Source organism: Vidua chalybeata, chromosome Z (genome assembly GCF_026979565.1).
Source record: "Vidua chalybeata isolate OUT-0048 chromosome Z, bVidCha1 merged haplotype, whole genome shotgun sequence".
NCBI lineage: Eukaryota > Metazoa > Chordata > Aves > Passeriformes > Viduidae > Vidua > Vidua chalybeata.
In genome coordinates, this window is record NC_071570.1 from 25,559,317 (window position 1) to 25,587,304 (window position 27,988).

Sequence of the window (27,988 nt, forward strand, 5' to 3'; positions counted from 1 at the left end):
CTTTATGGACAAGAAGCTGAGGGCATCTCAGTTTCTGGTTGTTTTAGGGGCACTGTCAAGAGAGTGAGTTCATGTTGTCTGGGTTACTTAACTGTGCTGGTAAACAAAGAAGAACACTTGCTTCCAGCTTTGCCACCATTTACAGTTATTTTCAAGAGGAAGACTGCTCTTTTAGGTTTTTGTCTATTAATAGAAGCAATAGTGTTACAGCCTGAATTAAGAAAACTAATTGTGGATCGTAGAGAAGGAAACAGTGTTTAGTTCCCTTTTGTGAACAAGGAGATCATAAATGCATTGTAATTGTTTTCTAGGGATAGGTCTTGTTGAATGAACTGAGCTACCATGTTGCTTTACCTGTTGCTTTAGAGTCTGCCTTTGGGGGACACTTTCCCATTTTCTGTGGCACTTTTTCCTTTATGGCCCTTGCCCTCCCCTTTTCTTTGTAATTAATGTTACTCCTTTCACTTGGTATTGCATATATTTCTTCTAAAGTGCACAAGCTCAAATGTGATTGATGCCTGTCAGGGTTTTGATGTAAGTTAAAGAAAATTCTGTCTGTGTCTTCTCTTCATCTGGAATTTTAGATTACTTTTTTTTTCCATGGAAGGAAATGGAGAGGAGTGCAAAGTGCCTGTTCTCCTTCACAGAATTATAAAAACACTATTATCCACACAGTGGATAAGTGTGTCTAGGTCTGGTGAGATTTGTGAGGAGAGGTAATTATATTTAGGTCAGAGAATTCAGGGAGTTAGAGAAACAGATAAATCTTTGGCTCAGTAGGAGTTTGTCCTTTTGGAAACTGTGCATGGCAGAGGGAGGAGGATGCTAGCCTGTGTGTTGTAAAGCAGATGAGTGTCTTCTAGAGCCTGCTGAAGACCCAGAAACCTGCATGGGGCAAGATATCCATCTTCAAGCGATGGATTTCCAGCAAGTGTATGATTCTCACCTCCTTGTCAGTGGAAATAACGGCAGAGAGGAGGCATTTGAGATCCCTTTGACCATGAAGACACTTTTTGGGTAAAGCACTGAGCACTTGGAGATACGCAGAGTGATAGGAGTGACTACTCTAAGAGATGATACAGGAGATGAGGTTTCCTATTGAAGGCAGTATAAAGAAGTGGGGCTCTGGAGCTGCTCTACTGCTGAAGAGACCAGATACAAAGCTGTGTCCTGGCCCAGACCTCAGCCTTCAATCGGCACTGGGCTGGAGAGCCCTGCTCTCCTCCTGGCTGAAAGGGTGTCCCAGCTTGGTGGTGCTCAACAAACAAGTGTCTTACACCAGACACCTTGAGGGAGTGTTTGGCTGTATTATTAAAGGATGAGGAATATCCCTCCCAGCAACAGACACCATCTCCTGTAATGTTTTGCATCATAGCTGGGGTCACCCAATCAGTAGAGTCAGCTGGAACTTCATCTGAGGTGTAGGTGTGGCACCATGATGCATGGGGCTGGTGGATGGGAGCCTTTTCTAGCCCTCCTGCTGCTAAAACTGCTGGGGCAGACTCTCTTTGCAATGGACCTTTACCTTCTCTCCTCTCCTTCTGATGCCAGTCTCTGGGAGTTGGTTCATGTGGGTGTGCTCTCAGATGGTCTGTCACATACCTGACTTCAAGCATTGCAGCCTGATGTCCCTTAACAAAACCAAATGTGTGGGTTTTTGCACCAGTGGGGTGCACTGGAGACAGCTTTATAAATAATCTCATTCCTAATGGAGAAACGAAAAAATTAGCAATAATGTATAAAAGTATGAAGCCAGGAAAAAAAATTGATTTGTCAGCCAGTTTTGATGTCTCCCTGCTTTTCATTCTTGGAGTTTTTAGTCTCTTTCCAGGAAATGAATGAGATTCAGAGCCCAGAAGGGGCTTAGTCATTTCTGTCCGAGAGAAATATTTCGTTTAACTTGGTTTTTTGGACATAGGAAGGGATTCAGGTGCAAGGAAGAACAAAAGGATTTTTTTTAATGTTTAAAACAGACTGTTTGGCTCAGCTCTGTGTAACCCAAACATAATGTTTTGGCTGGAAAACAGGGATGCAATGCAAAATAGTCTTGATAGTGCCTGTTATTTACAGCTCCACCTACCTTGCAGTAGCTGACCCTGTCTGAATCAGCCAGCAATGTGTCCTTCAAATCACAGGAGTGGTTTCGTTTGTGCATTGATGCAAAATAGTATTTTATACAATTTAAATATGAATACGTTGAAGAAGTCTTATGTTTTCCTTTTTTTCCTTATTTTGTTCCAGCTTACCACAGAATGCAGTTGAATCATGTTGGGTTTTTTCCCACAATATGGGTCTGTGTGTATGTTTATTTCTGGATAGTTTTATTTCTGTTGTGTTTTCTTTGTGGTTCCCCCCTCCCTGCCTTTATGCCACACTTGAATTCTTCCCCAAGGGAATGGGAAAATAAAGTGAAAAATGTAGGAAAATGCCATTTGTTTTGCCACAGAGAGGAAGTATAAGAGAAGGTGGTAAAAGAAGAGAACTGAAACTAGAAATTGTTCTTAAGGGAAAGAATTGCTAACTTCCTGTTGTTTCAGAACTTTACCATCTTTTAATGAAAATCTTTTCTTTATAGGCAGGTCTGTTTAAAAAGCTTATTATCAGACATCGCGTCTTTTTGATTTTTTTTTTCCCGGTATTGTTGATTCTGGAATAGGACAACAGCAGATTTTGGATGTAAGTATCCCTGGAGGTGACCAGGTCTAGTGTTCCTGGAGGTGATCTGGTCCTACCCTCCACCTGGAGCCCAGCTAGCTTTAGAGTTGTCTCAGGTTGCTAAGGATCAGGTTTTGAACACCTCCAAGGACAGATAGTTTGTAACCTCTCTGGGACACCTGTCCCAGTGCTTCACCGTCCTTGTGGCAAAAAATCCTTGTACTGAAGAGCATACTTACCTTTCCATTCATCCTTCTGAGTAGACAGTTCGAATTTCAGATTTTACTGTAGTGAAAGTATTAGTAATTGCTTTATGCTGTCAGTTTCTGTTCACTCCTGGGCAAGCCATGTAGGACTAGTAAGAAGAGAGTAGCCCAGCAAACACATCATGTAGACAGGTAAAGGACGGGGAGGAATGTGAGTGCTGTTTCTGACTAAGTCTATCAGGGCTGAAAAGAGACAGTGAACCTGCTGGGTGGTTCAGCTACCACGTGCATTCAAGCTGGCCATGAACAAATTTAGCATAAGGTTAGATGGAGGTTGTTAGGTTAGGCAGATAAAGATCAGTTACTAGACTATTTGTGGTGAGATAGAAGTTATTGTTTTAGATGGCAGTTTCAGAAGACTAAGATTAATTACTGTTATTTTTAAAACTTGTTCTTTTGCAGCAGTCTTATTAATACTGCATTGTTTGTAAGATTTGGCTGCCAGAAGAGTAACTTTATTTGCTGCAGCATTGGAGCAGAGAGAAGGCTATTCCTCATCAGTGAGAGGGCTTTCTAAGGGCCCCATTTTTTTGCTGAGTGGGAAAGTGCTAATCTTATCATCCTCAGAGCAAGTTTATCATCTTTTTTTTTTTTTTTTTCACTGTTACAGTATACTTTGAAACCCAGTGGCCACAGGCCAACATTCAGAGTAAAGTTTGCCTTTTTGTTTCAATGCATTTAGTCTGAGGATTGAGGTTGCATCTTCAGATATTTGGCATGCTTAATACTGAATGATGTATTTGCATGTGCTTTAATTACATTAATTTGTCTGCTGTCTTGTTACTAACAATGTAGTGTAGTGTAGTGTGGTCTAGTTGGAAGCATCTGAAGTGTCTCTGCAGGCCCCCAGCCAGGTAATAATCAGCATTGACTCCATGATTACAGAAGGCTGATCAATTGCTTTATTATATCATCCTATACTATATTATACTATACTTATTAAGAAACTCAGTAACCCTTCCAGCCAGTCTAATACAGCTTTGACCTAATTGGTCAATCAATCCAAACACCATCCAGTGTCCAGTTAAGAAATCACCCTTTGATAAACAAATCTCCATGACACATTCCACATGTACACAACAGGAGGTGCAACAAGTGGAGATAAGAATTGTTTCTCATTCCTTTCTCTGATCCTCTCACAGCCTTCCCCAGGAAAATGCCTGGGAAAGTCTGTGCCTGCTCTCTGTAGCCAGAGAACTGCTGCCACACTGAAGAACATAGCTTGATGTCTAAAGTGTGACTTTAGCAGAGTTTCAGTATTCCAGATCAAAGAACAATTCTGAAAACTTTTTTTTTTTTTTTTCTGTGAATGCATAATATTTGTTCAGGGTGTACATTTTGGACCACATAATTTCCTGGGTATTTAAACTTGAACTCCCTGGTGTACATATAAACACTTCAGACAAGGTTTTCTGCTGGGGTCCAGATGGGTGGCACAGCCTTGATTGAGTCTGCTGAAGTCCTTTCAGAGGAGACTCTGAAGTACAGAAATAGCAATGGGCCAGTGCTGTCTATGCAAAGCACAGATGATGTTATCAATCTCTATTCAGATATACAGCTAGGGAAAGGGAAGATACTGGCACACATTTTCATACTGTGTCTGAATTGTTAGGTCATTCTTCGAGCAAGTGAGAGATCCGGGCTTTGAGCATTGTTTTTCACTTCTGACGACAGTATAATGAGAAAGGCATCCATATCTAAACAGCAGAGACTTTTCCTAGCTTATTGTTGCATTGTAGTCAGTCTGCTGTTTTCTTGGTATTCTGCCCTGCATCCCCTGGATTTCCCTCTGCACCATGCCCTATTTTCAATTACTCTGCAATGGAGGGAACAGGGTATGCTTCCATCAGATAAGCGATCGGAGGAAATTTGAAGCTGTATGTGTTCAAATCACATCTGGCGGAGGGGGGAAATTGTACTGTGGTCTCTCATTTTTGAAGCAGCACATCATCCACAGGTTTTGGGAAGCCTTAACTGTGCTTATTTAAATGTTCCTCCATAGAAGAAGGTCTCAGATCCAGGCAGACCAAGGTGTTTGATGAGTAGTGATTGACTGGGCTTTGAAACAGTGAGTTTAAGTCAGATCATCTGTGTTGGTTAAGAGCAGGTTAGATGGTGCTTTGAGAAACTTCCTTTCTGAGGCAGGGTCTTTGGAATTAAACTTTGAACTTTAATTTTGATCCAGGCCTTTCTGTGGTTCCATGTTGCTTATGGTTCCATTTAACAAAGTAGTCTACAAATGCTTGAGTTGGATTCAGTGGCATAAAGGTTGAACGTGCTTGAAAACTTTGAAACATCTGTGCTATCTCATTTCATGGATGTGTAAATGCTATAGATCACATTAGTGTCGGTAACTAAAATGTAGCAATGATCATCCTTTCCAAAGACTGAAATTAGAAACATTTTGTAGAGACCTTGGAGGAAAAAAACACCCCCTGATTCATTACTTTCCTCTGTGGCCTTGGATCCTACAGCAGTTCCTGTGCCCAGATGGACATATATTTTCCTATAATCTGAAATGGGAAGACCAAGAAAAAATTTAAAAAGACTGAAACCTGCGGAGAAAATTGTTGCATAGGCAGGCTAGCAGGTCACATATTGGCTAGCCACAGTAACATGAAGTTTAAAAAAATACTGGTGTGACATTTTATATGTGTGTTCCACAAATACTTAGGTACATATTATGTAAATGTTTAGTGATATTCTGGTATAAAGAATTCTCCCTGTGTCTTGTTAATGTGTCTACTTCTGTTAGAACTGCAATAAAAATAGTTTTCAGACACTACATTCAGGTGTGCTGGCTGTTAAAGTGCTAGAGTCTGTGCCCTGAAGCTCCCTTTTACTCTGATGCCTGGAATTTCTTTCATTTATTGAAGGAAGCATGGCATGTTTTTCTGGGATTTGACTGTCTAGAAGTTTTGATTCCACTTGAAATGGAAAGGTAAAAAGTCTGGATGGTTGCCACTAAATACTCAATACCAAATACTCAGATAAAAAACTGTTATCACCAGCAGAGATCCTACAGTGATTTTCCCTCTGTAGTGGTAGGGAAAGTTCCTTAAGTTCCTTGCAATGCTGGTTCTATGAGATGTGGAGATAAATAATTTTTTGGAATATAATACCACTCTTAAGTCCAACATTTTTGAAAGAGGCTAATGACTTTTCCTCCATTGCCTCCAGAGAAGACATTCAGCTTCGTGGAAGGCAGCTCTTCTCTTAGAATGTCCAGAGAGGATGTATTTGGCTGAGACATGACAGCAACCTTCATCAGCCTTTCCTTTTGTAAAAGGAAGCTGTGAAGGGAAAGAAATGGAAATTTCAGTGACATTTCTTAAATCACTGGAAACCTAACATATTTTAGCTGATTGTTCTGAAATCTGTAGAGCAATGGTCCCTAAATACTTGACCCTCGTGAAGGAACCCTTATGTTTAACTTCATACCATAATATCAGTGTAAGAAACTGGTTGAGTGGCACTTGAGAATATTTTATTTATTGCCTTTAAATTGTAGAGACATTTTGAGAATGTATGTATTAAGGCAGATAAATCCTTCCTTGAAGACAGGCCAGGGAATGGTGTGAATGATTATTCAGCACCTAGTGACTAAGTCATGGTTGTGTACTCTGTTATTTTAAACTTCACCCCATTGAACTTGATGATTATGTGCTAAAAAGTGGAGAGGAGAGGAAGGATTGGCACATGAAGTCACCTTTTGAGAAGAGAGAAGCAGGAATTATCTGGCATATTCTACATATGTGTATGTTATTTTATAGCTTATATTACATACAGAGAATGAGAGAAATAATAATTAACAGCTGGAATTAGATAATTTTCTTTGACAAAAGAAATTATATAGCATTTAGATATTCTTTAGCTCTGTATATGCAATTAAGTATGTAACTGCTGTTTTCAGTGAAAGACCTGAAGTCTTCTGCCAAAAGAGTTTTGTAAGTCTGAACCTGAGCTGTGTTATTTCTGCAGATGATAATAAGTGTCTTTGGATGCTTGCCAGCAAGTGAAATGCTTGGGTTTGTTACTGATGATTTTGATCTGCTTGCTGTATTTTTTTAAGAGCCTGAACGAAGAGAAACTCTTCTCCACCTTGTGATGAAGTTGGGCTTGGTTAAGTTTTCCCTGTTCTTGGCAGCCCAGCCTGGAGGGTCATCAGCATTAGCATTACCTAATGAGGATGTAGCAACACCGTTAGATTTGGCTTTACAGAATGGACACTCCAAACTTGTTGAGATCTTTATAAAGTGTGTATAATGGTGTGCCCTTTCCTATGAAAATGTCTTGTCATATAAGGGGTGTGGGGAGTACTGTTGTTTATCTGGAGAGAGTTGCCTATTTTGTGCTGGTTTCTGCTGCTTTTTGCCAGTATTATAATTTCAAATGGTAAATTTGCATTTACAATTGAAGGAAGTTTATTACTTGTGTCCTTCATTGCATTTGAAGTTAATTAATAGTCAATTAAATGATAGAGGATCAGCTGCACCATCAGGTACCTTTCTCAGCACTGTATCAGCTGAATCCTGACACACTAAAAACAAGTAAAAACATTTCTTAAAAATATATATAAAGAAATATTTATATATGAACAGAACCATAGCACCTGACTTCTGCAACACCTCAGCAGACTTTGTGACCCCTCTAAAGCTCAAGTTTGAACAAAAAAATAAGGGAGATTCAGCCACAAAGATAGTGATGCAGTTATGACTCTGTTTTGCCGGAGAGCTGCCACACTGATAAATGACTTAAAGGACAAGTGCTTTCTGGCACCTTTCAGCTGTCTGGAGCTCTGTCTGTCCAGTCCTGAGGAGCTGCATGGGGTGTCTAGGGATACCAAATGGTAAGCATCAGACACCTCTTCTTACTCTTGGCTTTTCTTTGCAAATAGAAATACGCAAGATTCAGGATATATTTTTATTTTGGTATGTGGTTCTTTCAGTTCTGGCTCCATGGAGCCTGTAGTTTATGTGAGACTTATCTGTACTTCAGCTTAAAAAAAAATACAGCATGGGTACAGTACATTATGTTATGACTGTCTCATTTGTTTGTTATGTCCAAACAATACTGTATTCCCTTGAGATACTTTCTGTTTTTCACTCTTGTGGGATAACAAATCTGCTAGCTGCCTGTTGTGTCCTATTGCTATATATAGCAACATTGACAGGAAAAGGTACTATTGCTCATTTACAGCAATAAGGAGAAATACGTATTGTCACAGCTTGTTCGTTCTGGCTTCTTTAAGTAGTAACTGTCTAGAGCTAAAATTGTTTTTTTCCAGTTGATAGCTAGAAGTAGCTCTGTGTTCTTAAGGCTGAAAAAAGTAATTGGTATGTTTTTGTTTGCCCAGCTGTGTTTTCAGTGGATGTTTCAGATTTTCTGACTCTGTTTTTTGCAGTGGGTGTGTTGGGGTCCTGACAGGTTGTGCTGAAGGCAAGCTAGAAGCTCACTGTGGCAGTGCTTTCATTCTTCCTGTGCAGAGAGCATCTTCTCTGGCTAAAAGAGTGTGTAATTTCAGCTTCCAGGGCAGTCGGTCGCTTGACATTTCAGGAGCAGAGATCAGCAAGGGTTCCTGCATGCAGTTTGTTCATTCATCTGGAACTCTGGCGCTGACATTCAGTCACACTGCGCAGCACTTGCTGGAGTCAGACATTAAGCTCTTCAGAAAATATTTCTGGGACAGACCTCTTCTTTACCAAGTACCACAGATTTTTTTTCGTGATTTCCAGCTGTAGACTTTTCAGGCTGGATTTGTTTTCATTGAATAGCCTTTTAATTTAAGCTGCTGTGTCACTGATCACCAGTATAATTTTGTGATCACTGTTGTGGGTTTCTACTTTGTGTAGGTGTGGTACATTGTTATGTCTGAAGCTGGAGCATAAGAGGTGTTGAGAACTTTGTAAAAGCCTCTTTTGCCTCCCAAGTTGTTTTTTAATCATATTGGACTCTAAAGGGAGTATCTTTCCCTAAAATCTCTGTGTCTTCAATTGCATTTCCATTGTATTCATGTTTGTATTTTGAAATATTTAATTTAGTTCCATTCTTCCGGTAGTGTAATGCCTGGGAGCCTTTATCAAGAGCCAACCCTGGTCTATTATTTACAACAGAAATACAGAGTACAGACTTTTCCTACAGTGTTTAGTTTTTCTTATTTTAATGTAAAATGTCTGAAGCACCGTTGTCATATCCTTCAGGACATCTCTTGATTCAAGAAAATAAGAGAATGCTTGAACGTATGAATTCTTTAATAGCAATGCAGATGCTTACCTGTATTTTTAGATTAAGACTATACAACATACATAAAACTAGTGAGCTAAAAATACACTAAAAGTTGGCTTTTTTTCTGGTGTTGAAATTCAGCTTTTCTTTTCCATTCTTAGCTTTGGGTTTCCTCATTTGTACACTGATTTTCCTTTTATTACCTTTATTTCATACTGCATTTTTTTAAACTTAGAAAATTATTTATATGTTATGTTTAATGTAGAAACTTAAGGTGCAGCATAGTGTATAGTCTTTATGTATAATCTTATGTAACTACATTCTTGAGATTTTGATTTGTTTCAATACAAAAAAGTTACTCTCTGTAGCCTGCAGAATCCCTGCAATTTGTGTGTGGCTTTTCCATTAACAATAATGAACTCAAAAGGAAAACCAAAACTACAATCAAGAATGCATTGTTATTTATATGATTGCCTTTTTCTTGCACTCACAAAGTCATTGTTTTTCATTTGGGTTTTGAAATGGAAAAAGAAAGTGTGGCATGTTAGGTATTCTGAAAGACAAAGACCCTGAAAAGCTAGAAAATTCTGCATTTGGTATTTTCAGGAAAAAGCCTACTGCCCTGGATTGCCCTGCCCTTTTGCCATTCTTCTAGTTGCAGCAGTCTAGGTTCTGTTGTGGGGACCTTACTCCCCTCCTGCTTAGCATCAGTGCTGCAGCACTTTCAATCAAACAGGAATAGATCAGAATAATTGGGAAGATCACATGGTTAAGTTAATTTCTTATACGCAAGTTATTGTGTTGAGAATATGTATTATGTCCAAAAGGAAAGGTAAAATCAATTTTACTTCTGTTGCAAACAAGAATTTTGAGCTCTTCAGTTGTATTCAAAGCATTGAGAGGCAATTATAGATTTTTGGTAGGTATTAGAGATTTCACAGTACATGGTTTTTTTAAAATAGAGGTCGAGTTTACTGCTGTCCTGGGATATTAATTTACTCTACAGTAGACTAAGGCTGTGTGTCTTGAGACTGTATAAATGACCACATCGCTACTTTATGCTTGAGTCAGAAAGCCATGAACTGAAGAAAGGGAGCTTTGTCTCAGTTATGGTGGCATGTAGTGTTGGATTTGTGTGAGATGATTGCCTCAGACAGCAGCACATCTATTCATGCAAGAAAAGCATTAATCTTTCTAAAGTATATTTTTCGCTCTCTGCTGTGTCGGTTCTTTCAATTCCTGTTCAATTCCTTAAAAACTAAGGAAGTAATGGAAAAGTTAAAACAAGATGTCAGTAAGCTAAAGTCACTTGTATGGGAGCCATGCCTTCATTCAGCAGTTTAGAAAGTGGAAACCCTGTGGCCACTCTAGGCAACAGAGATGGGAGAGATAGTTGAAATTGCTGAAAAAGAATGTGGAATTGCTTAAATTCTGTGTGACCTTCTTGGGGCAGAGATTGCTGTGTGGTAGGGGTGCCTGCCAGTGGGATGATGTGGTTGGTTCATTGTGCACCTCCAGTGGAGACCTAGACAGCAGGAGAGGGTGATCCATGAGTCTGTCTGAGCTGCTGCAGGCAGCACAGCCAGTGCAGGGCAGAGGTCCTCTGTGAGAGGAAGGGAGATCTGGGGACTGATGGGCACAGTTGAAATGTGTAGGGTAATGAAAGAAACCAGAAAGGGCAAGCCAGGATAATAATCCAAAATGACTAAGATAGTTTATGATCATCTAAGTAATTTTTTTTGCCTGGTGATGTACAGATTTGATAGTTCCCCAACTTTCTTTTGACTTTTTCTGCCTGACAGGTATTCAAGTGGGAAACTGCCTAGCACAGCAAGAGATGAGCAGAGAAAAATGCAGCTTGCCCCACTGAGGTGGGGCTTCATGGCTTTTGAATGAGTCTGGCTGGAATATTCAGCCCATGGTCATCCCTGGCTTTTTCTTTTGTGTTCAGGTTACCATGTCTTTTCTCTGTTTGCAGCTCTTGGTAGTTGGCAAATACGCAGGCAGTCTACTAGAGGGAAAGACTAGAAGCAAGCAGAGTAGTAGATGAAAGGACAAAAAAGAATCCATTCTTTCTTCCTCTCACTTTGTTTTTAATTTCTGAGAGTAATTTCTAATCCCAGCCCCCTCTTCCTTTTGAGCAGGAGTGATGTAGCTGGTGTGTATCTGAGTGAGGGAGCAGCCTGGCCAGGGGCTACAGACATGGGGAGGGGAGTGTCGCCCGGCTTCCAGACTGCGTCTATCATGTAGTTAGCGTTTAGTCCTAGTTTATTCTCTTTGTATTACTTATCCTTCAAAATTGCTTGCTTTACAGGGATGCTTTTAATGTAAACTAGAATTCTGAATAGAGCTGTTGCGCAAAGCTGTTGTGCTGCTTTTCTCATAGAGAAGAAGCTTGTAAGCAGTGAAGTGCAAATTGTAGATCTGTTCCTTTAGAACTTTCATGTATTGTAAGCAAGAGGTGATTTCTCTCTGTAGTTAAAAATATTTTATTGGTTTTCCTCTTGAGGGATTGCTGTCAGTTTCCTCTGGAAGGTAGCCAATAAAATATTCCTTGTGGAATTTCTCTCAGTCATTTAGTATTGCTCATAACATAAGTGTTCATCAATCTTCTATATTGTTCTTGAGTTTTCAGATAAATGTCAGGGGCATCAAATACAGTTACTGTAATTTTGATTTTTTTAATAGAGTATTAATTCAAATGAAGCTGAGACAGTGGAAGGTCCAAAAATACCCTGCAGTACAGCACGCTCTGTAGAAGTTACAATGTTTTTATTCCATAATGTGGCAATCTTTCAAAGCTCTAGAAAGTTGGCACAGATTATTTATTCAGAAAGATCATGTTTCGTATGGTTTTAGAGACCTGTTAGTAGAGAACAGTGGTATAGGTAAATCATACATTAAATGAGTTTTGTAAATCATTATAGTCCCTACAGAGCATCGGTTTTCCAATGTTAGACTGAAACTGTTCACAAAATATTATTACGTTTATAGTGACTGGAAAAGCCTTAAGGGCTAGAAAGATGTCAGGTGGTTCCAGGAGAGGGCAGTGTTTAACTGAATGAACTCTCCTGCAAATTCCAGTGAAGCCTAATGTTAATAAAGGTAGGAGCAGAGAAATGATTTGTATGGATAGTTCTGGGATCCAGCCTAAACTTCTTAATGTGGCAAAATCCTCATTTGATTCCATTAGCTGTTCACTATTTTGGTGAGCAGTTTACCTCTGCAAGGATTGTGAGACTGGGCTTGCAGATGAGAATGCTCTTTCATTACCAAAATACCTCCCTGTGTACCTCAGACTGAGCATGTCTTAGAGCTGGAGAGAAAATCACAAAAAAGTATCATTCTTCAGCATCAGAAGTATGAGACTTGGGGACTTTTTTTATCTGATTCTTAGGAATGAATTAGAAGTTTTTATTGGTTGTTCATTTGTTTATGTGGCTGGCATTGTATGTTTGGATAAAGCAACAAGCTGAAAATTTAGAGCTCTGTGAGAGGCTCGGTCTTGCTCTTCAGTATCTGCTAGAGACAACCTTACTTGAGGGCAGCAGAAATCTGAGCACCTGCATGAACTGGTGACAGGATCAGACCAGGACCTGGTGCAGAGAAAGGATGTGGACTAGTTTGAGGGACATCAGCTAGTAACTTCAAGTGAATGGGTGAAACAGGGACACAGTCATGAATTTAAATGTGTATGCTGCCATTACTAGTGCTGAAAAAATAGGTTTATACCCAGCTTTTCTGTCCATCTTCAGGCAACAAGTATTCTGCCATTAGGAGTTAAATTTGCAGAGAAATAAGTAGTTCTTAGCAGTTTCAAGCTACATATCTGTAATTGTAAGTACAAGTGAGAATTTATTATATGGGTTTTGTGAATGACCTTGGTGATAAAGTGTGAAAATGCATTTACTCTGGGGGTTCACCAGAGTACTGTACTCTGATCAGGGTGGCCTTTATGCTGCTCCTTGGGGATACAAAGTGAATGGCTTTCACTGGCAGCATGATATGTGGCAGTCACTTGACCAGTGTGACTTGTAGGTGATGATTACTTTCATATTTTTCACAAAAAAGCAGCTTAACTTCATCTGACTTGCACAAGCAGAATGCAAACATCAATGGGTATTCACAGCCCAGAGAGAGAGCATGAGAATCTCTGGTTCAGAACATCTGCTCTCATTTTGGACTCTGATAAGCAGCAGAGTTATTTGGCATAGGCAGATCTCGCTATATGTGTTTTCAATGGAAGCTGTATACTTTTGTGCCTTCATGCATCAGAGTTACTTTGCATATTTAAAAAAACAAAACATTTCAACACCTGGAAAAGCATGTGTTCTGGTTTGAAAGTAAAACCAGTGAGAGACTCCAAGTCAGAAATACAATTTATTGGGAAAAGGGAAAAGAAGCAAAATACATGCAATGATACAAAAGGAAACCCACTGACAAAGTCAGAATACACCTTGACACCCCTTTGGCCAGTGTGTTGGTAGTAGTCCAAATTGGAGTGGCTGCAGTCCTCCTGGACTGGCAGATGTGGTTCTGTTGGAGCAGTGGTCCTGTAGAAACGTGTAGTTGGTCCAGTGGGAAACCCCAACTGTGTCTTCTTGGGAACCTGTGGAAAGGCTACCTGCTCTGTCCAAAACCCCAGAATATATCTAGGTGGGGATGCTTAGCTCCTCCTCCCTGGGCAGAGCATCTCACAATGGGCTGATGTCATTCTGAGTCATGCGGTGGGTCCTAGAACATAAGCCAATTGCTGCTACAGTATATATACTGTCTAGAGTATATATACTGTCTAGAGAAAATGGCTTTTTTATTTCTGATAATTGTGGAACTGAATAATAATAATGCCAAGTGCATGTCAATACTGAAAAAAAATCTTCTCATGGAAGAGAAGATTGTGCACGTACAGTTACAGAAGAAATAGTATGTTCCTACTAGCTGAATGGTGGTGTCTGGAATCTTTAGTTTGACAGCACCAGGGTTTTTGTGCTCTGTGGTTGTGCTGTATTAGAATGCAAGGGGAGATATATACATGAGTGCTGCAGGATTTAATTAAGGAGGGTGGATTAATTTAAAATGAATGACTGTGGTACTGATCAGCAGTCAGTCCTAACTCCTGCCAATGTCCAGGGGCCCTGCTGAAGTCAGGGACAAGATGTTGCAATGGGCACATAACTGTATGCCAGAATTTCATGTCCAAGAGACCTGCCTGTCAGATTATGTGATTTAGGTAACAGGCAGCTGTCTTTAAATTGTTTTGTCCCCAAGATGCATTGATAAAACTTTTTTTTTAGACCTTGAGTGTATACTTTGTTCAAAGCCAGTAAAAGTTCCCAAACTCCACATACCTGAAGGCACCCTATACTGCCTGCTGAAGCATACTTAGTTTAACTGTTTCCTGGAGCTGGAGAAATGAAGAGGGTATCTGAGAACACATATGAACCTAGAATTGAAAGATTCAGTATAAAATGAAGCATATTTACCATGATGACTCTGTCTATATAATTTCAGTTTAATTTTATTTTAAAATATGTTTACTAAACAATAATGTTCCTGGAAGCATGAATGATGCTTGTGTTTATTTACATACCTGCATCCAAGTTACTCTTCTTTGCTGTTTCACAGTAATCCTTCAGGCTGCATTTGGGCAGAACTTGAATAGTGTGGGAGGTAGTTTTTTTGGTGGTTTTTTTTGGTATTGCTGTGTCCTTCTCCACATCTCTTGGAAGAAAATATAAACCAAAACCCAAACAAACAAAAAAAAGAGCAACAGTGAAGTGAAGATTTTTTTTACTTCTTGGGTTAAAAATGCAAAGTCTAATTTTAGAAAATGCATGACATCCTTGCAGAAGAAAAGCGGAGTTCAGCTGCTCTGTGGCATTGGTGTGAGGCACAGTCCTTGAGCTGTTGATTTTCTGAGTGTGTGGGCGTTAATCAGCCCAAACATAACTGTGACAACAACACAGCACTTGTGCATCCAGCTTGCATGCTGCCCACAGGATCACTGCTGCGGGGAGATTCATGGGCTGCCCATGTCCATTGTTCTGCTTGCCTGCCTGCATCTTGTGTCTCTTTCCTATCTGAAAAAGGAGAGAAACCAGCAGCAGAAACCAAAGCAGACCCAGGCTGAATTTCCTTGTTATTAAAGACAGCAGTCTTTGCTCTTGCAGGTCCTGTGAGCTTGGCTTCTGATGAGTTGTCCCAGGATGATATGAAGGTACAGATTTCGCCTTTTACCAATAGCTAAGCTTTATTTCGGCTGAGAAGCAGAAACCTCTGCGTGCCTATCTGAGCTAAGAAATAAATTCTAGCCTGTCAGGCAACACTTCCTGCTATTTCTATGCTGCAGGAGTAGTTATGTGTGTAGATGATAATTATTTGAAAGAACCTGTTATGTAGTTGTGGGTTGGAATGCTGGGTTGCAGAAGCAAGCTCTGCTTTTGGACCAGAAAGCTCTTGTATTTATGATGAAGCTTAGTGCCTTTTGGGAGCTTGAAGCTGCCAGTTTGGGGTCAGTACCAGACTTACATCTAACATAAGTTTCATCCTTGAGACAGCATGGTTCATTACATCTGAGGAGTTAGTCTCTGAGGGAGACCTTGTTGGTAACTGAGTCTTCAACAGGATGTAAATGGGAATAATGCTTGATGAAAAAAAATACTGCATGTTCCCATTGTCATCTACTTGGAGGTATCTAAACAGCTTTTGGGAGAGACCAAAATATGTGAGAAGTGCCATTACAACTGTATTTCTGTCAGTTGTATTTGATCTCTAGTCTTATATTCTGCTTTTTATTTGTATGTATTTGTTTACAAAACTGCAAAATCTTTGTCTTGGTATTTCTTAAACGCCTTTAAAACAGGAGCATGATTAGTACCTCAGTGGGTATGGAGCTAAAATAGTAATTTAGGTTGAGAGAAACAAAATCTGATCAAACCAGGTCAATCTGGTAAAAGTGATATCAATACCAAATGACTACTGTTTGTTTTGGGTTCTTTTAATAACATTTGAATGTAGTGGAATATTGCTGAGCTGACATGTTAGGTAATTTTTATAAATGTGGTGACTATTTAGGCTTTTTTTATTTGGTTGCTTGGGTTTTTTAAATTTTTATTGCCAGCTGTGAGGAAGATTGAGGAAGATTTGTTTGGAATTCACATGTTGGTGGTGTAATCTGTGACATCTCAGAATTAAATCTGCAGTATGCACACATTTTGGAGTCTATACTGAAAGTGCGTGTTGGAGCAGAGTGTTGCAGCTCATGATTCTTGCTGGGGGGAAAAGATTCTGGTCCCATACCGATTGGCTCTTGTTTTGATCTAGCAGAAAGGCTATAATGAATCTTTAATGAATTAACTGAACTGTGACATTTCTACAGGTGTGAACAGCTCAAGCATTAGAAATATTTCTAATCTTAGAAAATATTGCTGTTTTCTCCATAGCACTGTATATTGGCTTGTCAGAGCACAATTAAACTTTGTAAGAGGCTGAAAATTGAAATATGTATGGGAAGTAAGATATGATTTGGTCTCTTCTTTGATTATGGTTAGGATTTGAGTCCTTAGGGTTCATTTGCATATGGAAGTAGCATGCCATCTCAATTGCATTTATGAGAATGGCTAAAATGAAGTGGCTGCTGCTTGATAATGTTTGAACTGAATTCTGAAAGCCTATAGCATAGTTTGCAACTAAGCATAAATACAGTCCAGTGTTTATCTTCAGAAATACAGCTCATTTTTTTTTGTTTCTAGCTTTTGGGAAACTCTGGCGTTCCTTCTAAAGAAAATGAAGATTGTGTCTTGTAGGCCATAGGTAAGAAAGAATTAAAAATTTTTACTTCCCGAAAGCTGCTGATAGGTAATGTCATGTCAGTTACACACAAGAGAGTTTCTTTAAAAGAGGTGAAGGTAATTGACATTGCAGAGTTAACCTGCTGAAAGATCAGCCAGTTGTGTATCTATGTCGAAGAGGGAACCTCTTTTGTCTCTAGCATACATAGATGGTGTATCCAATAGTATCCAGTGATATCAGGACTTTTCAGTAATGTGTTAGGTGTTGTAGGAACAACCACCCTGAAAATAATATCTGATAGAGCAAACATATGTAACTGAAGCCATATATGTGACTGAAGGTGAAATGAAGTCTATAGAAATGTTTAAATGACACAGTGAGTTGTGGGCCTGGTAGGATAATATAGCCAACTATGCTAGACAGCACATTTAGAGACTGAAACTCCACTGGAAAGGTGTTTTCAAGCACTGTGGAAAGCTACAAGAGCAATATGCAAACATGGGCTTGTGAAAAGCACAGCAAGTTGGAAAATATAATGTGTAACTAAACTGTGCAAGTGGGAGCTGCTGTGCTGGGCAGAGACTGCCAATCTGACATCACTGGCCTGTGGTCCAGTGCTGAGCTCAGAAAGAGCAGCCCAAATGGAGGCATTCTGTGTGCAGATTTTGGTGCTGCAAAGTGAAGATTCACTTTGTGTGTGCAGAAAGGAAGGGGACAGATGTGCATGCATAGAGGGGATATATGTTAGAGGGAAATGAGCTGACATAAACTCAGAGACAGTCCTAAGATAAGAAGCTGGCAGATTTTTTTATTGCCTCTCAGTAAATCACATCTAGTCCTCTATTGTTTTAGTTACTGTTATGCCAAATACCTGTACTTCAACTATTTGATGATGATGATTTTCTCACTGTCCCATAGAGGGAATACGAGAGCACCATAAGGGAATTGGGACTAGTAGCAAACCCCCTAATAATCACAGTCATTCTAACTGTAGTGGTACTGTAGTAGGACACCGTACCACTCTTTGCCTTGCTCAGAAATGCAAGGTATGTGGGATGTTAGTGCCCATGTGTTCAAATCTGTTTTGTCAAGCAAGACAAAAGTATTGGACTGTATCTCAGTGTAGGAGTGTGTGGAGCCACTGGAGAGTGATTATGGTTTGTTAATATGAAAGCCACATTTGCTCTGGTCTTTGTCCCAGTTATACCATTTGGACAGAACATAAAATAATTTAGAAGCTGACAAAGTAGAAGTTCTCTACCCTAAAATGATAGCTGATATTTCTTTTTCTTACTCCTGAAATGCTTTTTCCTTCTAAGGCATCATTTGCACAGAATTGCTTGTGACAGCTGAAACAGAAGCCAGGCCCTCTGGCTTCAGACGTGCTCATTCTCTGATTCTTGGTTAGGCAGATGCATTAGATCCTGAGTCCTCTTGGAGGAACAAGCAAGTGACTTTGGCCATGGTTCATACTATTAGGAGTGGTAGTGCAGATTTGTAGAGGAGCTAAGAATGTAAGAAGAGTGGTGAATTTGCATATGATTTGGACAAGTTTTAGGTGCTTAAAATTTGATTTAAATAAATTTTCTTAGGCATATTCTTTGCATATAAAGTAAAATTATTATGTGTAGATATACATATATGTGTTCATACATGTATGTATGTGAAGTGTGTCCTGAGCACAGGATCATCTTGTATTAAACTAAAAAACCCAAAAAAACTCCAAAAAACCAAAAAACCAAAAAAAAACTTCCTTCTTGTAACACCTATATGAGAAAGAACCAACCCTCTGTTGCCCCCCTATATCTTAATTACTTTAGACTTGTTTCTGGAAAAACTGCAATGAAATAATTTCTACTCATTTCAGAAGTTTCTTTAACTGAGAGTTTGACTGCCCTATGTAAGGACTGGGGCATGGACTCACTGCTGGCCACACTGTGGGCTGTCCTTGCCCATCTCTGGGTTGTGCACTCAAGTTGGCCGAAGCACTCATCCCATAGACATCACTGGGATTTTGGCATTGACCTCAGCAGTGCCTGAAAGGCTTCCTGTGAGCTCTCTGTATGAGATCTGATGGGGCTGAATTGCAGGCTAGGGAATGAGTGGGCTGTTTGGTGTGCAATAAAAAGTGGAAGTGGGGAAGGATGAAGAAGGATGGAAATAGACTTTGGTGACAGCCAGAAATTTTTAAGTTTACCGAAGCTGTATTTACTGGTTTATTTCAATGTAAAAATCAGCATATGTTCTAACCTGACTCATTTAACCGTATTGCTAAATATCATGGTTTTCTTACCGTGAATTGTTTTAAAATATTCTAAAAAAGAAAAAAGTTTGCTTGGCAGTGCTGTTAAATTACAGTGGTTTTGGCAGAAAAAGCACACAGTGGAGGATAAGAAGAAAAATTCAAACAGTTGTCAGTGGAGGAGAGGGAAACAGCTAAAGGGGATTGAATGAAAAAGAATAAATAGAAACAAGCAAACTCTGGAATCTCACTAGTAGCTGGATGTACAAATCAAAGAGTACTTGTGAGAGTGAGAATGCGAGTGCTCTTTGAATGGGGGTACAAAGTCCCCCACGTCTGTTTCTCACTTCTTTTCCTATGTGATTCTTGCTTTAGAAATCTCCACAAAAAAATCAATGTTGTCATGGAATGGTTTTCATTGGAAGGAACCTTTGAAGTAGCAGTGGCTACTGGAAGGGCTCTCTGATACTTATTGAGCCAGGTCTCATAAGCTCTCAGGGATTAAGTACCACACCCAAGATAGCTCAGCTACCTCAGATGGCATAAAAGTAGCAGGATGGCTTCTGTGACAGTGTTGGAAACAGAAAAGTTTTAATAAAAGGCAAAATAACAAAGCTCTTTACAGAGAAAAACTGAGAAAGGGCAAGAGGTTCTTGCTCCTGCTAAAACACTTCACAGAAGCGATTACTTCTTTTGTTCACTTCTTTTTCTAGTGAATTGCTTAGGCGGGACTTTTTGGCTTCTGTCCAATTGTCTATCCTTAAGTTTGAGGTGAAGTCCCCAAGGTCCTATGAGGTGTCTTTTAACCAAATTGAGGAGAAAAGCTTCTGGGCTTTTTTCCTTTTTAAGGAGACAAAAGGTAATTGTTCACTCCGTCAACAGGGGGCACATTCCTACATCTCTCCTGTTCCTGCTGTTTTTGTTCTTCCTCAGACATCCCTTTCAGGCATGTTGATCATTATGGCTCTTTCTCACCAAAGTCTATTTCCATCCTTCTTCATCCTTCCCCACTTCCACTTTTTATTGCACACCCAACAGCCCACTCATTCCCTAGCCTGCAATTCAGCCCCATCAGATCTCATACAGAGAGCTCACAGGAAGCCTTTCAGGCACTGCTGAGGTCAATGCCAAAATCCCAGTGATGTCTATGGGATGAGTGCTTCGGCCAACTTGAGTGCACAACCCAGAGATGGGCAAGGACAGCCCACAGTGTGGCCAGCAGTGAGTCCATGCCCCAGTCCTTACAAAGTTTGGGAAGTGCCTTTGCAGAAGTGCTTTCAACATTTGATAGGATGCTAAAAGGGCACCACTCTCCTTGCTCCCTGTTTTCTTCATCTTTGGATTGGGACCTGGCTACCTTAGGTACCAGGTCTAGTATTGAGTCTTGTAGTTTGGTTTTGAGAATTGTAGTTCAGATTTTTTGTGTTAAATGTTTCTCATCCTTCAGGATCTCTGAAAAGCCTCAGGGATATCAATCCAGGGAGTGTGATGGGCCAATAAGAAGCCAAGAAGATGATGAGTTTTGGATTTGCACTATTTAAGAATGGAGAAGTAGGAGAAGGGCACAACAGGATGCTAGACCATGCTTAACAGGAGGCTGTAGGGAGACACTCCAGTGCTAGTCATACCTGCTGGTGTTCTTTCCCCTCTTTCTGTCTCCTTTGGAAATTGTTAGAGATCTGGTTTATGTTTACAAAAGAAAAAACTGCTAAATAAAACCCTAAACCTCCCCCACCCATGCATTCTTTTTTTTTTTATTTAAGGTAAATGTGCTGGAAATATTGAGAGAAAATCAGTATCTCTTGGGAAGAATGAATAAAAGAAATAAATGGAAAGCAACAAAAAAAAAAGAAAAAAAAAAAAAGATTTTCTCCCTTTCAATATTATGCACGTGTTTTATTGTCATCCTCAGAATCCGCAGCCCTGTACATTTTGGGAAAAGTCTAGGAGGTGACAGCTGTATGCTGTTACTGCTGGGCATGTAACAGTGTGAGCAGGGCATGGGTTTTTGCATATTTATAGTTCCTTTTTGTTCTTCATAGCTGGTGGGAAAGATAATGTTCACAGGGCCATTTATAAAGCTGCAAAATTTTCTATTTTCCATTAAGAAAAGAGAACCAAATGCCCAGTTTTTCTTGCAAGGAACTGCAGCTTTCCTCCCCCCCCCAGACTTCAGGAAGGGATGATGATGATAATTTTTTAAAATAATTTCCATGATCTCCTCCTTATATTACCAGCAACCTAGTGGTGTCTGTCTCTTTTATTCTGTTTGCTCTGTCAGTGATGAAAAACTCCTGGAAGCCAAGTTTTGCCAGAGATAAAATTACTGATGCCAAATTTTTTGGCAGTTCACTGTGTGACTAGGTATCTACAAAATATTTTTAGTAGAGTCTGCCCTTTGATTTTCATGATTCCACAGAAATCCCCATTTAACTACAGATCAGTTTAAGGAACAGAACATAATTGCCATAATGATCTTTTCAATATACCAGTAGACCTATACTGAAATATGCAGAAAAATCTGCTTTCAGTGTTGCTGTTTTGTTCTTTTCTTTGATTAGATTTCCTCACCGTGCTGGGTAAGACTTAAAAGTGGTAATTTTTTTTCTTTCAAGATAGAAAAAAGCAGATAGAAAAACTCCTGCTGTCTGGAATTCTACCTTTGTGCAGTTTTTGTTATGTCTGTAAAATTATTATTTTTTGTACTTACTGTGCTCATATATTTGGTTTTTTTTTTTTTTTTTTTTTTTCCCTTCTGGGATTTTTGGGGCAGAATGTTTGCATTTGGAACTGTTTGAAGTCAAATGTGCCTGTTTTGACATTGGAACTATAGGAAATAATTTTATGGCTACTGATAAGTAAGAGTGAAAGTTAGTGTGTTAAGTGTTGCCTATTTGAGACAGTTACAGGAATCCTCTGATTCAGGCTGTGCAGATCTTTTCTGTTTGTGGTAATTTTTATATTCTTTTGGCAGCTTTCCATCCTATCTTTGCTTTATCTTTGCTTTGAGAGGGGTGGAGTGATCCAGAATAGCATTTCTAGTCCAGGACCTGCTTCAGTTTCTCTCCTTAACAGATATCTAACAAGACTTTGGGCATATCACTTATCTTTTCTCTGCAACTCATTTTTTTCCTGAAAGAAAGAACTGTAGAGAGCATGGTGATAAAGAGGCACTACAGTACTTGGATGATTTGAGATACGCAAATACTCAGACTGGTTGTGCCAAAGAAGTTCAGTTTGTGGTAAAGGAAGATTTAAACCCCTAGATTTTAGTCTAAAGGTAAATCATTTGAAAGTTGCAGTGAGAAACAACAACTGGAGAAAATTGCACAGTTACCACTGCAGCTAATGATGGTGACAACTGCAGTCTGGGATTTTGGGCTGAAGCTTGGACATCTTTGTGCTGCTTCTTCCACTTCGCAGAATCTTTGCATAGCTCCTTGCACTAGAGACGTACCTTGGGGTTGGTCTGTCACAATACTGCCAGCAACAACCTTTAAACAACATTTAAACATGACAATAACTTATTTCAGTAGACAAAAATATTCACATTTGTTTGGAGTGTCTATAAAAATGCAGTATTGAAAACTGCAGAATAGTTAAGAGCTGCAGAAGATGCAGGAAGTCACATTTTCCTGGGAAAATGTTCCATTTATGCTTAATAAATGATAAATAATAAAATGTTTAATTAAAAAGCTAGGGAGAAATCTGGAAGAAGCAGCATTAGGCATTGAAAGAAGCTTGTTCTTGTTGCTTGGAGTTTCCTCCCCTCTTGATCTTCTAAGGCATTATAATTCAAGTTAACCTCAAAAAGAAGAAAGAAGAAAGAAAAATCAACAAGCTGCAAACATATGGTTTCTGGCTTCCCAGAACTTGTTTTATTCCTCTGCCTAAAATCCCAAACAAATTTGCTTGACAAAATAACCCTCCATAAAGGCGCTGTTTAAAAATTGATGTTTAAATTACCTTTTTTTTTGGTCAGTCTTCTGCCCAGTTACTTTTCATGCTAACATAAATGAGCAATCTGGGATGTATCTAATGTCAAGTTACTCTGTGAATGTGAAATATAACCCAAAAATATATTGTGAATTAAACAGTTGTAGTCTTGAGAGTGCACACAAGAAAACATTTCTCAGCTCTCTTCCTCCTCAAGAGACAGCCTTCCTTTGAAGTCTTCCCTGAAACATAGAAAATTGGATTTTTAGTGAGGTGGGTCTTTGGTGAACTTTTTGGCATCACAGTCTGCCAGTGTGAGTGTAGACTCAGTAACCAAGTCATTGGCACAACTTCAGTAGAAGCGAGGTCCAAGTCAAACTTCGGTTTGCTTTCACATGAGGCAATACGCATGCTCCCTGTTCCTGCTCTCACAGGCCTCCACAGAGCTGAAACAAGGAAGGCTAATCCCTTAGTCCTTGTGCTTTTGCAAATAATATCTTATTTTCATCGGGGAGCTTTTCATCAGGATACTGAATAAAAAAGTGATGGGCTTTCCACCCACATTTGTTCTGTGTTTCCCAGCTAGTCTTTTGATCTGAATAGATACTGGACAAGGAGATAATTTAGACAAATTATCTCTATATGTGTTTTGCTTACTGGTTGTTTCAAGAGTCAGGGCATACTGACCGTGGCCATGTGAAAGTAATATTAATGAGCTTCTTATCCTAAACTGATCTTGCTTGCTACCCTAGACTGATCTTGGTGTTTTATAAAAAGGAAAAAAAAAGTAAATACCTGCCATCAGTCATGAAGCAGACATCAGAAAAGTCTGGTTGGAGGAATGCTGTGAAATCCTAACAGCGCATGAGTGAAGTGGGCAACATGGTGAGTTTGACACAAAACCCAAGGTGAGGCAGTGTGTGTGTCCATGGGCTCTTTGGGGCTACATTGAGTCAGTATTAGGCACAGGTCCTGTTCTTGCCTAAGTTTTGTAAAAATATTGAGCCCTTCTCTATCCCAGTCTGGTCAGTGTTTTCCAAGGATCTTGGAGTCCTAGTACAGTTTGTGCAAAGCTGTTTCTTTTAAAATTGTGAAGGTACACTGATTTTTAGTTTATCAGCGAAACAAGCCTGAAGTACCACTGCTTACAAACAGCTGCTTTTCAAAAGAGGTACCTATGGCTAAGACCTCTCTGTAGGCGAATGCATCATTCATTGACTATCACAAACATCATATTTTTATAATTTGTAACAGTGTTATTCTTGTTATAGGTTATTCTTGTTCTAAGTGTAGGTGTCACCCTGCTTTCAAAGAAAGCATTAGAAAAGCACCCGTAACAATTAATTTAGTAATTCACATTACAATTAGAAATGTATCTGCTGGGGAATAGTAAGAAAGTCAATAGAAATTTAGATAGCATGGTCTTCCCTCAGTCTGGATGATTTGCTGCAACACAGTGATTCCATATGCCTTGTCTGGGAATGATAAAGAAGAACCATTTGGAAGTAAATGCAATTAAGCATGAAAACTCTTGGACTGGCAGTCGAGCTTAAAGCAATCCAGAAAGCAGTGCACACAAATTGCCTCTGTTTTTCCTGCAGCCTGCCATGATTGCTGAATGTTTAATAGACTTGCTGTATGTCTTAAAAGAGTGCTTTTGGAGATGGATAGGGTGCTCTGCTGCTCTCAATAGAGTGTCTGTGAAGACAGCAGCTGTTCTGTGGTCCTTTCCAGGCTAGTGTCCAAAAATTGCACAAATAGGTAAATGAAAAACTGACCCAAATTTCTAGTACTGTATGGTTATCTTCTATTTTTCATTATTATTTCTGTTATCTGTCTACAAAGATCTACAGAAGATCTATTTGGTACAGTGAGAGAGGTCCCAAATGTGGGTGAGTTCAGCTGTTTGAATAGAAGAGTGAAGAACAGAGCATGAGGGGGACATGAGAGCAGGAGGTTTGTGGGCTGGTGGTCAGGGCCATTTAATCTCATGTCAGAATGCTTTGATACCTAAGTTACCCAGGCCTGTGCTTTTCTGGGAGTGCAAATTCTGCTGCTTTAAACTTGTAGTGGGAGGAAGAGGCTCTGTGATGCTGAATGGTTATGATCCTCCACCCTCTTGAAACCTGTGGCTTCATCAGGGTTGAAAGCATGGAAAGCAGGCATATTCCTCATTAATGTGTATAAATTATGAAAGGGTAGGTGTCAAGAGGATGGACCAGGCTCTTCTTAATGGTGACAGGCAATAGGACAAGAGGCTGTGGGCAGAAACGGATGCACAGGAAGTTCTACCTGAATTTGAGGAAGGACTTCACTGTATGGGTGACTGTACAATGTAACAGATTGCCCAGAGGGTGTGGAGTCTCCCTCGCTGCACCATATGTGCTCAATCCTGTGCCATGTGCTCTGGAATGATTCTGCCTGAGCAGTGGGATTGGACCAGGTGACCACTGTGGTCCCTCCCAACCTGACCCATCCTGGGGTTCTGTGGTTGTGTTTGCAAGGAAAGCATGCAGTGCAAGAAACTCTGCGTTCTTCCTTCCCCTGCCCTTCCCAGCTCTGATCCCCTCTGAGTGATGATGCAGTGTGGGTGGGTTGCCACAGGGTGCTGGAGAGGGAGATGGAATCCATCAAATACTGCCATAACATTGGGTAGTGATGATGGACAGAGGCTGCCTGCCTGGACCATTTGAAATCCACTGCTGAACAATTTAAATCCCAAACTGCTGTGTTACTTGTGGGAGACTTCTGCTTGCAAAATAAGAAAATAATTGGCCAGTTCCTTAAACAAAATGCCTGAATCTCCCATCAGAAACTTAGCAATAAGGAGGATCATAAGAACAGGTAAAGGAGGTTATCAACTAAGGTCTCAAGAATCTGGGCTTGGTCCTATGTTCTTTAGTGATTGGTTCATCAATGATTTGGGAAAGGGAGAGGGAGAGAATAGTGATGTGGCAAAGCTTTTCTAACTATTCCTGTATAGACTTCCATAAGAAAGACCCTGGTCTTTACTAGAGAAGAGAAATGGTAAAATGGCTTGTCACAGACAAGCCATCTTTCAAGACCTATGAGGACGTTGACAGCCACAGTCTGCATAGCCATTGCATCATTGTTGTGGGCAAATAAAGTGTTACAGTTGGAGGGTGCTTGGTGCCTGGCATCTAGTTGGTAATGTTTTCCTTTTAGTTGCCTTTAATTCATATTTGCTGAGTCTTTTTAAGTCTAATGTTGGGTAAAGCAGATAGTTTGTGTAGGTACATTGTCTGATCCTCTCTGTGGGAAGATATGCTCTAATGAATAAGAACAATGGAGTGAAGAAGCTAGGGAAGCGTCATGTGCCTGTGGATCACAGAGACCAGTGGTGAAGATCACCTAACCCTTTCTACACCATTTTATCTTGTCAGATGCTTTGATGTACTTTGGGAAAGGATTGCAGGCTCTGCTGGGCCTGGGACACAATCAAGCTGGGGAAATCAATTTAATTGCTGATACCAAGGGAGACTCTTCCCAGAGCAAAGTGAACAGGCAGAGCTTTTGTTCAGGTAGCTCTCGTTCTACCTGCATCTGAAAGTGACCCTCTTCAGCTCTGTTTGTGGTTGTTAACTGCATTTTCCATCCTGTATATGTCCCTTCTCCACCTGGGGAGGGGGTGGTGGCTCAGGGTTGTCCCCTTCTGCTCTGCCTGAGAGAGAGAACTGCCAGCTGTGGTTTAGCAGTGTTTGGGAGAGGCAGCCCACCCACTTGGAACCATAGTGCTGTTCACTGCACATGCAGGGAGGCAGCAGTGCTCTTGCATGGAGTCTGTGGATGTGGTGACATTCCTTTGCTTCCTTCTGTCTTGCCATGAACCACAGGAATGGTCTGACAATAGACAATACACTGTACTATCTCTGAAAAACATTTAGATTTTTTGAACATATTTTGGTAAACATTGGTTGAAAAAATTTAAAGCATTACATTATTTATCAAAAGTGTTAGCCCTAGATAATACACATAAACCCCCACAGTTGTTCTTTATCTTCCCACCTGTACCTTGGTGAAGGTACAGATAATGAAAAATATTTTGTCAGTGGAAAGAGAGGTTAATATTTTCCAGCTAAAAGCACCTTTTATCTCATAAGCAGCCAGATCTCTGCAGCAGCTGCCTGCAAATGCCACTACTTTGGAAGGAAGGAGTGGCAGGTGAAAAGTGGGTTGGATCACCCTAAAAAGTGCAAGAAACAAAATATTTTTAGTCAAAGACTGTAGGGCAAAGCCCTTCTTTGTGGCAAAGAACAGCATGACATCTTTCATGGCTGCATAAAGGAGTTTTACAAATAAGAAAAAAGAAGTCTTTCACAAGACCCAAACAGAGCAAGTAATGTGAGTGATATTCAATTAACCCTTCAAAAGTAGGGGTTAAGGTTGATAATTTATCTGCACTTTCAAACTGGGATTGACAAATTCCTGTCAAGATCCTGTTCAGGAGAGGTTGCAGTGTGCAGGTGAAAAGCCTAAGAACTTGGACAAAAAAGAGATTATAAACAGCAGGAGTGCATGATCAGGGTTTATCACTGCAGAAATTTAGTTGTTGGATTCTCTGAGAATTATGTAATAGGGCTGCTGTTGAAAAATTATTTAACAATCTTAATTACTCATTTGCGTTAGAATGTTAAATGAATGTGGCTTGTTTAAGGAAGGGAGGACAGGCAATAACTGAGCAGTCAGTGCAAACATTTATGCAGTGTACAGAGGTCATTCAGGAAAGTAAATGTCTCAGCATGTAAAATATTTTAGTTCCATTAAATACATTGGCTTCATTTCATCATGTTGAGTGTTTTGTTCAGCTCTAGTTACCCCCCCCGAACTAAACAGAAGTCCAGAAAGACCAATG

At 39.9% G+C, this 27,988-nt stretch overlaps 1 protein-coding gene across 1 annotated transcript in view; it reads left to right on the forward strand.

The window, feature by feature from the left end:
• The window catches only part of ARHGEF28 (Rho guanine nucleotide exchange factor 28), a 110,784-nt gene that overhangs the window by 17,527 nt on the left and 65,269 nt on the right, over window positions 1-27,988 (forward strand). The window contains exon 2 of the mRNA XM_053932468.1: window positions 16,898-16,958. The gene's annotated coding sequence lies outside the window, so the exon portion shown is untranslated. The remainder of the gene's footprint in view (window positions 1-16,897; window positions 16,959-27,988) is intronic.